Source organism: Primulina eburnea, chromosome 7 (assembly GCF_022965805.1).
Source record: "Primulina eburnea isolate SZY01 chromosome 7, ASM2296580v1, whole genome shotgun sequence".
In the NCBI taxonomy this organism is placed as follows: Eukaryota; Viridiplantae; Streptophyta; class Magnoliopsida; order Lamiales; family Gesneriaceae; genus Primulina; species Primulina eburnea.
In genome coordinates, this window is record NC_133107.1 from 12546492 (window position 1) to 12559422 (window position 12931).

Here is a 12931-nt window from a genome sequence, read left to right on the forward strand (position 1 = left end):
AGTAATAGCAGTAGTAGCAGCAAGGGCCTTGGTTGGTAGATTTGTTGAGGGCTCTTCTCCACCTCTTACTTCTAGTTCGAACTCGTAGACTTTTAAGTCAGCAAAACAGTCATGTAATTCCAACTTGTTAAGATCTTTAGAGACTCTCATGGCCATTGTTTTTATGTCTCATTCTCTGGGTAATTCTCTCATTACTTTGATCGCTGTTTCTCGATTGTCGTGCTCTTTGCCTAGAGCTGCTAGCTCATTGACTAGGCTACTAAAACGTTCATCAAACTCATTTAGAGTTTCACCAGCCTTCATCTTTAAACTTTTAAACTTCTGCATTGCTACAGACAGTTTATTTTCTTTTGTTTGCTCATTTCCTTCACATATCTGAATAAGCTTTTCCCAGATCTCTTTAGCAGTAGAACACATCTTGATTTTGCTGAATGTGTTCTTATCAAGAGTTTTGTAAAGAATGTCCTTAGCGACATTATCAAGATTGACTTTCTTCTTATCTTCTCCAGTCCATTCGTTTCGTGGCTTTTCAACCATATGAGGTGCACCCTCAGCAATAGCCTATTTGGCTTTAAGATTTTTAATGGTCCGTCTGTGATGACATACCACATGTCATCATCTTGCGCTGCAAGGTGAGCTTGCATACAGATCTTCCAATCATCAAAATTTTCTTTCGAGAACATGGGAACCTTGCTGAAGTGTGCCATCTGTATGTATTTTCAGGGACAAGAATAACGTGTTCTGATACCAATTGTTGGGGATCGAGAAAGAGTTTAGAAGGGGAGTGAATGAACTCTTCTCCAATTTCTTCTTTTCTTTCTCGGATAAAGAAGGTGCTAAAATCCTGTTAGGGATAGTAGCTTATCTTGTCGTGACTACTTCCAAAAGATTCCAATATTAAGTGCGGAAACAATCTGATGGAGTGAATGAAAATAGTAATATCAGTAGACAGCAGTTGTTTATGGAAGTTCGAAGATAAAGTCTTCTACGTCTCCCCTTCTTCTATTTCCAGAAGGTATCGCTAAAAGACTTTGGATTATACAGTACAACTCTTGTACACACCCACTTCAGCAGGGCTTACCCTTTGCCTACTGAAACTCTTAGTTACTCAACACAGTGAAAATACGATACAACAAAGTTCTGAAAAGACTCTTTTCAGATTATAAACTCTTCTTGATAAAATATGAGTGCAGTGAATAATTATGAAGAGTGTAAGAAACAATAGCACAAAATGATCTCAATAGATCAGATATCTGCTATGAAGCGTGTGCTACTTTTCTTTATGTTGAACTCGAAGATATCAAGGATTCGTGGTTTTCTTGTTTCGTGAAAATATAGATTGATTTTGAGAGATATTTTTCACTATCTTCTATATGGGTTTGTTCCATATATATAGGTGACTGAGTTCAACGTCTTTAATCAGAAACTGTCTTCTGACTTCTGATAGAATCAGCTTTATTACCGAAATAGGTTCCTGCAGAAAAGCTATAAAACAATCCGTCGTGTTTTATACTAAAATCGGCAAAGTGAATTAAATGACTTCGTACAGTGATTAATGATGTAATTAATACTTGTACTAGAAAATAGTAACGATAACATTAAAGCTGATAACGTTAAGATGTCGAGTCTAATAAAGTCCTTTCTTCTGCTTCTGATTCTATATCCATTTAGACACTTCTTCTGATTTTCTACGCTACTGATTCTGCTTTTTAGTTATCTGCTTGTTTTAACGAGTGATCTACTGGTTTTGATTTTCATCTCCACAATAAATTTAGATCTAACACTTCCCATATGATTTTGATTTTTTTTTTACGTAAAACAAAACATGTGGATAATTGAGTTGTTTGAATTGTGGTATTTTTTTTTACCATTTGACCAAGAAATTTTAGACATATGGTCAAAATGGTCTAGCATGGTAAAACTGTCACTCCTTTGATAACTTTTATTTGTTGCTTAATTTGATTACAATTGTGATAAGATTTTTATCTCATGCTTGCCACAAATATTGTAGATATTAAAATCAACTTTTTACAAGTCCAAGAATCATCTTAATCCTATTTGCAAAGCCAAGGTTATTCTTGTTTTATCAAACTTGTAAAAATGGTAAAAAAAAAAAAAAAAACTTATAATTATACAACTTATATTTTATACAATTTAATATAAAATATATAATATTTAAAGATTTAATAAAACAAAATATAAATTTTTAATATAAAACATTTTATTAATGTATAATTTTTTTATGTTTATCACACTCTCTAACCAGCTTATTGCTAGTCCCTAGAAATTTAATCGTTAATAGCAACACAAAATATATTGATTAATTTAAATAGAAAAGTAATCGGAACTATCAAGTGTTTAAATTAAAGTTGAAAACTGTTGAAATTATATCAAGATCATCATAATTATAATTTATGATATGATATGAGCTGATCAATTCAAAGCTTATTTTCAGGTAATTAAATGTACATGGTCTTCTGAATTTATAGTAAGAGTCTCAACTCTATATATAACCTCACAGGTTAATAAAAATGTGAGGTCTATAATGCAATTCTCGAAAGATAAGGGACCTCAAAGAAATTACCGAATCCTCAAGGGCCATGAAAGCAATTTTCGAAATCTTCAAGGGCTAAATTGAAAAAATTTCGTATAATATAAGGACTTATCTGCAATAATTCCAAATTTTGGGGACAGGATAGTAAAATTCGAAAAAAATTGAGGGACCAAAGTGCAATTTTTCAAGAAATGTTTAAGTTCAACAAGAAATCTTCATATAAATTTGGGAATTACTGATAGTAAAATCCTTAAGTTTCAACACGAAAAGATTTAATAGACATCTTTCACCGCAAGGAGGATCATCATTCTAGGTGTAGCTACTTACGTATTGCTAGATTCGGGAGCTACACATTCATTTATATCTGAAACCTTCATCAAAAGACTGAAAATTACTCCTCAAGATATGGGTTTGGGTTTCAAAGTTTCTATTCCATCCGGTGATCAAATGCTCACCTCTAAGATTGTCAAGAATCTGGAGCTTCGTTTATTCAAAGATGTTGTTCTGGCAGATCTTATGGTGCTTCCTATGCCCGAATTCGATTTTATACTTGGGATGTATTGGTTATCAGCGAATGGAGCTTCGATTGATTTTCGTCAGCGATCGGCATCTATTAGGCCACCTAGTGGTAAATCTTTTGTCTTTGAGGCAGCAAGAAACAAGCAAATGCCGCACATTATCTCTTGTGTGTGTGCGAGGAAGCTTATTAAGCATAGATGCCAAGCTTATCTAGCATGTGTCACCACTGCACATGAATCTATTAGTCAGAAGTTAAAAGATGTTGACATTGTGAGAGATTTTCCTAGCGTCTTTCCCGAGGACGTTTCTGGCATTCCACCTGACCGTGAAGTAGAATTTTCTATTGATCTAATGCCGGGCATTGTTCCTATATCAAAAGCGCCTTATCGTCTAGCACCTGCTGAAATGAAAGAATTGAAAGATCAAATTCAAGAATTTCTAGACAAGGGTTTCATACGCCCTAGTTACTCTCCATGGGGCGCTCCGGTATTACTTGTGAAAAAGAAAGATGGTAGCATGCGTCTTTGCATTGATTGTCGAGAGCTTAATAGGGTCACCATCAAAAATAAGTATCCACTGCCGAGAATTGAAGATTTATTTGATCAGTTGCAAGGAGCATCGGTATTTTCTAAGATTAATCTGCGATCTGGATACCATCAATTGAAAGTAAAAGAGTAAGATGTCCACAAGACGGCATTTCGCACGAGATATGGGCACTATGAGTTTATGGTCATGCCATTCGGGTTGACCAATGCGCCAGCGATCTTCATGGATCTCATGAATAGCGTATTTCAGCCGTATCTGGATCAGTTTATTATTGTCTTCATTGATGATATATTGATCTATTCCAAGAGCAGAGAGGAGCATAGCTGTCACTTGAGGATCGCACTGCAGGTACTGCAAGACAGAAAGCTATATGTGAAGTTCAGTAAGTGCGAGTTTTGGCTTGATAGAGTGGCGTTCTTAGGCCACATCATTTCCAGTAGTGGAGTAGAAGTTGGTCCAAGCAAAGTTGAGGCAGTGAAAGAATGGCCAGTACCGAAAAGTATACCGGGATTCGCAGTTTCTTGGGACTAGCTGGCCACAATCGCAAGTTTATTCAGAGGTTCTCATCTATAGCGGTACCTATGACCGCCTTGACAAAGAAAAATGTAAAGTTTATTTGGGGACCCGAGTGTCAAGACAGTTTTGACAAGTTGAAGCAAGCCTTGATATCCGTACCAGTCTTATCTATGCCATCGGGGCAAGGGGAGTACGTTCTTTATACCGACGCTTCTAAACTTGGTTTGGGCGCAGTTCTGATGCAAAACAACCGAGTTATCGCCTATGCATCGAGGCAGCTGAAAATTCACTAAAAGAACTACCCTACTCATGATCTTGAGCTTGCAGCAGTAGTCTTTGCACTAAAAATCTGGAGACACTTCCTTTATGGGGAGAAGTGAAAGATATTCACTGATCATAAAAGTTTGAAATAATTATTCACCCAAAAGGAGTTGAATATGAGACAGCGCAGATGGCTTGAGTTAGTAAAGGACTATGATTGTGACATTAGCTATCATCCGAGAAAAGCTAATGTAGTGGCAGACGCATTGAGCAGAAAGACAACAGTTATCACTCAATTATCACTCCAAAAATCGTTGCAGTCCGAGATACAGCGGTTTGAGCTTACAGTGTATACTAGGGGCGAGGCCCCAAATCTTGCCACATTATCAGTCCAGACGACTTTGAGAGATAGAATTCGGGATGGACAATCCACTGATGAGCAGTTGCAAAAGTGGAGAGCTAGAGATGAAGCCAAGGGTCAAAATCTATATTCAGCAGTGGACGGTTTAGTTCTTTATCGAGACCGTCTATGGGTTCCTAGCGACGATTCTTTGAGAGATCTTATTATGAAGGAAGCCCATGACACATCATACTCCATCCATCCGAGAAATACAAAGATGTACAAAGATTTGCAGTTGTTATACTGGTGGCCAGACATGAAGAGGGACATTTTGAGATTCGTATCCGAGTGTTTGACTTGTTAGCAAGTCAAAGCAGAGCATCAAAGACTAGCGGGGAAATTGAAGCCACTTCCTATTCCCGAGTGGAAATGGGAAAATATCACCATGGACTTTGTAGTGGGATTGCCAAAGACCGTTAAGGGTTTGAATGCCATTTGGGTGATAGTAGATCGTCTTACTGAAATCAGTGCATTTTCTACCTATTAAGACGACTTCACCATGATTCAGTATGCAGAGTTATATATTCAGGAGATAGTTCGGCTGCATGGGATTCCAGTGTCTATTGTTTCTGACAGAGATCCGAGGTTCACGTCATCTTTTTGGAAAAGTCTGCATGCAGAGATGAGGACCAAGTTATTTTTCAGTACAGCGTTCCATCCTCAAACCGATGGTCAGTCAGAAAGAGTTATACAGATTTTGGAAGATCTACTGCGAGCATGTGTTATTGATTTCCTAGGCAGTTGGGAACCGAAGTTACCTCTAGTGGAGTTCACCTACAACAATAGCTTTCAATCATCAATCGAGATGGCTCCTTTTGATGCACTTTATGGAAGAAAATGTAGATCTCCTATTCATTGGGACGAGGTCGGGGAAAGAAGAGAGATTGGTCCAGATGTAATTGAGGAGACTGCCAAGCTTGTAGTCAAAATTCGGGATAGAATGAAGACTGCACAAAACCGACAGAAGATTTATGCGGACAAGAGACGAAGGGACTTAGAGTTTGCAGTGGGAGATCACGTATTTGTGAAAATAACACCTATGAAGGGTGTTATGCGATTTGGCAAGAAAGGCAAACTTAGTCCAAGATTTATTGGTCCATTTGAGATTTTGGAGAGAGTTGGGACACTAGTCTATAGAGTGGCGTTGCCACCAGTGCTTTCAGGAGTTCACAATGTGTTCCATATTTCAATGCTGCGGAAGTACATGTCGAATCCATCACATGTGCTTAATTATGAACCACTCCAACTAACTCCAAACATGACCTATGAGGAAAGACCTGTCCAAATCTTAGCAAGGCAAGAAAGAAGATTGCGAAACAAAGTCATTCCAATGGTCAAGGTCAAGTGGCTAAATCACTCAGAAGAGGAAGCTACTTGGGAAACCGAGAGGGACTTGAAGAGTCGCTATCCTGATCTATTCGGTAAGTTCTAATTTCGAGGACGAAATTTTATTGAAGGGAGGAGGAATTGTAAGGTCCAAAATTAAGACGATGTAATCCAACTGCATTCAAATCTAGGAAATAATGAAAAATGAGTAAATTAACTGATTTTAATTGCTATTTGATTATGTGACATACATGTTTACATGTTAATTATGATAATCATGCATAAAATTGTATTTTTAAGGATTATTCAAGCGACGATCGAGGAACGGGGATCGAGGGCTGAAAAACGTTGTGATACCTTTGTCCCACATCGAAAAAAATCAAAGATTTAAAATGAATTTATAATGGCTTACAATGGACTTCTATAGCAACTTGGGTTAATCATTTTCGTAAAGTGAGGACGAATACAAAATAGTTGCTATAGGGGCCCATTGTGCAGTCACGCAGGCGCGGGTCCGGGCTCGGGGCGTGACATAATGGTATCAGAGCCGGTCACCGGCATGGAACACCGGGAAATAAGTGCTATGCGGGGCAAAGTGCTACGTGCATGGGAGCCACCTCTTGAACCTGCGGGGCAAAGTGCTACATGACGGGAGCTACCTCTTGAACCTGTAGGAGTCACCTCTAGATTCTCGGTGCTGGTGGATCGAGGGGTCAGGCCGCGACGAGGACGTCGCGTTCTGAAGGAGGGGTGATTGTGATACCCTTGTCCCACATCGAAAAAATCAAAAATTTAAAATGAATTTATAATGGCTTACAATGGACTTCTATAGCAACTTGGGTTAATCATTTTCATTAAGCGAGGACGAATACGAAATAGTTGCTATAGGGGCCCATTGTGCAGTCACGCAGGTGCGGGCCCAGGCTCGGGGCGTGACAAACGTAAAATGTTTTTATTAAATAATTATTTTTAATTATTTAAAATATGATTGAGAGGCTTTTTATATTTTTGAAAATAAGGGGTTTTAAGGTGATTTGATACGCCGGGACGTAAATTTTATCGGTGTTGGTTTTTCAACTAAAAGACGAGCTTTTGGCAACTCGGCTAATAAATTCACAAATTTAATTAAACATAAACTTTGCTAATATTTTATTTAAATCCTAATTAAGAATAATGGGCTTAATTTAAAGGCTTAATAGGCCTAGATCCTAGTTAGTAGTTAATTAGTATTTATAATGTTAAAAAAACCCTATGCAAGCATCACGATCTCACGGCCACACACCCACAATTCTGAAAAACTCTCCCCATCCCTTACACGATACATCACACACGGCAGCACACATACATATCACTTTGAAGAGAAAATTCGAATGTGCAAGATAGAATAATGCCAAGGTTGTGTCTCGTTCTTCGTCGTCAACGAATTTTCGTGCGTATAAAACGCAAAGGCACGCCATACATCTCCTTTTATCATCCATCATGTCATAATATGTTTTTAAAAGTTTTTGAATGAAGGCATGAAAACCGAAGGGCTGTTCTCGTTTTTTTACATGCACATGATTTTATGCCACTTGTTTGATGCTTTGATTCACGTTTTTTTTTATATTAAGGGGCTGCCATGATGTCTAAGCATGTTTAAGTAAAGCTTTGTAAGAATTGAAGTCCCACACACCCACACAACTCACGGCTTTAAACAAAATGAAACAAGAACAATTGAAAGTCTGCTGTCCGGGGTTTTTGGGATTCGGTTTCCATTAGAGAAGGGTTGGCTTGGTCTTGGCTTGGTCCAGCACTCAGGCCAGGGTCTGTCATGGGTTAGGGGGAGAGTCCTAGCCGTGCAAGGACTCGAGGTAAGGGCTGAGGAAGGAGTCCTAGCCACGCTAGGACTCCTACCCGAGAGTGGGGCCGCTGCACACTTAGGTGCAGCAGCACGCAGGCGTCGCTGCAGTGCAGCCAGGAGCGATGGGCTGGGTTTTAATGAGTCATTAGGGTCCTAGGTGAGTGCTCATGGGTCTGGTTTCAGGGACGGGTCACTGTGTATGGTTCTAAGCACAAAAAGAAGAGTCCTAGTCCCTATGGGAGTTCTTGGCCAGCATGGGTTTGGGGTTGTGGGATCGTTTTTGTGGTTTGGGTTGCGTTCTTGGTGAACTTGGGGTCCAGTAGGTTAATTTATGATGTTGGTCAAGTTTTGGACCAACATGGTTCGGGGGTAACTCGTGAAAATCGAAACTTGGCTCGGGGTCGAAATTTAGGTGTCAACTTAGTTTTTTTAACTAATTAAAATCAAAAAACGGCTCATGGGGTCGAGTCGTGGTTCATAAGGGCTAAAATAATATAAAAAGAATAAATTATGAATTTAGAAATTTTATATTAAAGTTTGGGATTTTTCGGGATTAAAACAATCAAAATAATTAGTTAAAGATAAATGAAAAAGTCTAATATTTAGGCTAAATAAAATTATGAAAAAATTCATGTAAGTTTAAATAATTATTTGGGACATGTTATAGTCAATAAATCAAGAAAAAAGTGGAAAACGTAAAATGTCGAGTCCAGGGGTAAAATGGTCTTTTTACACCAAAAAATTAGTAAAGGTCATGGCAGTGCCCTAATGCTGTTTTTATGATATTATGATTATTTTTAAATGTTTATGAAATGTTCATGGTTAATTATGATTTTTAAATATCTAAGGAATTTTTATGATTTAAGGAAGACATTTAAAAGACATGTTGCATGCTTGATTTAAAAAAAAACGAAAATGTTATGTTATGAACGATTTTATAAAGTGATGAGAATGTTAAATGTTGAAGGAAGCGAGTAATTGTGACTAATTCGTTAATGTTGGAGATATCGTTAGGGTGACGGTCCCAGTGGGAGCCCGACTAACTTGTTTTCATCATTGCGAATATGTGGTGACGGTTATGTGGTAACGGTTTGTGGTAACAGTAAGAATGAGAATATTGTGAGGGGAAAAGGCCCCCGAGAGAACCCATTTGTGGGAGAAAGCCCCAGAGGAAACCCAAACGATCGTATTTCTATTCGAAAAAGGATAGGCCAAGGCTCAGTTGACCGGTGAGTGTGTCGTTGATGTTCCCGGCAGTCCAGTACTGTGGTTTCATGTAGATGGATCCATCGATTTTTCATGTTCATGTCATGTCAGGAAAGTCATAATTAACGATCTGAATTCAACAAAAGAAAAAGAAAAGGAAAATGAAAATGTTCATGATCATGTTAAAGGTATATGTCATTGTTAAGGAAAAAGGAAAAAAGTTAAGGTTTATGTGATGCATGCCATGAAAATGTTTATGCATAAAGTTTATGTATCATGAAAATATTTACGAAAATGTTCATGTCTGAAGTTTATTCATCTTCATGAAAACGATATTTTAAGTACAATTATTTTTCACTGTTATATGTTGACTATATTATGTATTACTTGCTATAAAGATGATGGTGTGTTGAGTCTTTAGACTCACTAGGTGTGATCAATGCAGGTGAGATTGAGGGAGGTCTTGACGGCTGATTTGACTGGACTGAAGAAGCACACAACCCGAGGACCAGTGCTTCTAATTTTTCCACATTTACGATTATTACTTATGATTTATGTTAAAGATTTTAAGACTATTTATTTATGCTTTTTGAGAGACTTTTGAGAGGTTTAGTATGGGCTATAATTTTCAAACTTATTGCTTTTTAGGATGGTAAAACAATTGACATTTCATTTTATGACTAGTGCACTTGATTTTAAAAATGCTAGATGGATGATGCTTTATTTTAAAGAGGTAAAATATTTTATAAAAATATTTTCATGAGGTAAAAGCACATAGCCAAAAAATTTAGTGTTTATAAAAAAAAATTCTAGTACTTTTAAAGCAATAAAAAAAAGGCAGACTTTTCAGATTCGACCCTAGCTCAACTCTAGTATAGACCAGCCCTGAATTAGAACACCCTAGGACCATGACCAAGCCGTTGGCCCCTTCTTGGTCTGACCTAACTACACCCTTAGCCCCCATGCCTGCTGACGTGCGCAACAACCCGATTGCCCTTATCATCGAACCAACCGAGCCTTCCTTCCACCTAACTCCTTCGATCAGCTTATGGACTACGACCAGCTGCTCACGGCCCTCACCCAACACTGTCACGGACCCAATAGGCACGACTTCCTGGCTGGAATGGAGCCATGCATCGCTGCACACCCCAAATCCCTTGATCTTACCATACTCGAACCAACCAAACACAGAGTACCGATCAGCCCTCAATATTTCTCACCCACAGCCGACTCCAGCCACTTGACACCTATTTCCTTGACGTGAACAACCCTTTAACCACCAGTCATAGCAGCCTCCTTGCACCATAATCAAGGAAAACGTGAATTATGAGTCAAAAGATGTATATTTCATGTCAAACATTGGCACAAATGATACAATATGATAGACAAACGAATTCTTCATGAAAATACGTATACATCAGCATATAAATGGTGTAAATGATGAGAAAAAGAGATACATGACGTGGAAAAGACAAATACATCAGAAAGTTGATAATTATTTAATTATGCACAAATGTATTGTATTATCAAAAGTTGATAATTATTTAATTATGCATGATATTTTCAAGAGTAGAAAATATATACATGAAAAATATATACGTGACATGGAAAAGACAAATATATCATTATAACCTCAACCGATGATCAGATAATTCTAATGTGTCAATGGTACAGATCTCGTTCATATAATGAAAAATAAAAATTTCAAATGAAAAAATTTTCCGCTAATCCATTTTTGACAATTATCAGTTTTGTGAACTCCTTCACTAAAACAGACAATTCAACTCCCCTAGCTTAATTAGATGTTAAGATAATTTCCACATTAAATTACATAGAATCGACTTATAAAATCATTTATAATCAATTTGTTAGATCTCCAACAAACTACAGTTGTCAAATTCAACTCCTTGAACTTAACAATCTCAACGGGAACACATAATCCAATATTTGTGCTGTAACATCCCGAAAATTTGAAGGTCCTACGTAAACCACATGCATACAAATTATCAATTTATTTATTTTAATTAAATTATTTTAATGCATTAAATGTATGATTTTAACATGAATAAATGTTTTAATTATTGTTTTATTAAAATTTCATACATTATGGTTTTAAAGTTGCATTTCGCACTCGAACGTGGAACAGAGACCGGGGATAATTAGGAAAAATATTTTTTATTGAATGATAATATTTAATTATTTAATATGAGGTGTTTTTAAGTGTATTTTTTGAAAATGGACCTTGATGGGTAATTTCTACTCGCCGCGTCATATTTTTAACCTAGTACATAAAATTTAGCGAATCTAGAGATTTTTTAGGGCTCAGACAATATTTTAAAAACGTACCTAAACGAAATATTTTCGGGAGTGTGTTTGGACTTGTTGGGTTTATTTTATTGACTAATGGGCTCAAAACCCTTTTAATCCATTTAAACTTTTGTTTAGGTCCATTATCAACTTAATTACCATCTTAACAAAAACCTAAACCTAATTTTTAATCATTGGCCGCCCACTTATATTTCCCATCAGCCATTCTCACGTGAAAACAGCAGCTCCTCTCCTTCTTACAGCAGCAAAGTCATGGCCCTTTAGATTTTCATGAAAAAACTTCTTCCCCGTTTCTACGGTTCACGTCCTTCACTCATATCTTCGAGTTTTCGAGCGCAAAATCTCGTTTTTCTCATCATTCACATTATAATATGCTGGTTTGTGTGTTTATGTATGAGAAATCTTTGGATATATTATATGGTATCGTTTTTGCATAGTTTTGACATGAAATACACTTACACTTTTATGCAATTCACGTTTTCTTGACTTCTTGTGTAAGGGACTGGCAGTTTGAGGTGTTAGGGGGATGTATACGTAGGGAGTTAAGGTATCAAGGAGTTGGAGTCACGAGTTTGTCACGTTTTGGGGAGGGTGGATCGGTCTTCTTGAGGGAGATATGACTTTTTCCGTAAAACCGCACAAGCTATGAAATTTCTGTGTCACAAAACCCGTTACCATCTGTTATTTTAATTGTACGACTTACAGGTTAGTTTTTTGGAAATGTGTTCAACATATGATTTATAGCACTCTATGTTACCTTTGATTCCATAGCCAATTCATAATTTTTTGATATGAAACGAGTGAGATATGTTTTTTTTCGTAAAATTGCACAAGTTGTGAAATTTCTATGTCGCAAAACCTATCACCCTCTGTTATTTCGGATTCTGCGACTTATAGGTTGGTTTTCTAGAAATGTGTTCAACATATGATTTATATAACTCTATGTTATCTTCGATTGGATATCAAATTTGTAAGTTTCTGATAAGAAACGAGGGAGATATGATTTTTATCGTAAAATCGCACAAGGTGTGAAATTTCCGGTCACAAAACTCGTCACCCTCTGTTTTTGTTCAACATATGATTTGTATCAGTATGTGTTATCTTCGATCTGATAGCAAATTCATAATTTTCTGATAGAAACGAGGGAGATATGATTTTTATAATAAACTTGCTCAAGTTGTGAAACTTTGTGCATGTTTTTCATGTTTTCTCAAGTTATGAGGGTAGGCTCGGCCAAATAGGACTGAACAAGGCAATGGTGTGGTCCAGGATGGTCCAGAGGTGGGCTAAGAAGAGTTGTTTCAGGTATGGTCCCCGTTGGTTTGGTCTAGAGTCGAGAATTTGAGGGTTTAGTGCACTAGGGTTCGGCTTGCTTTGGTGCAGAAAAATCCAGCAACTTTCACGTGTTGTTCGAAGGTCTTAAGTGGGCTGGTTT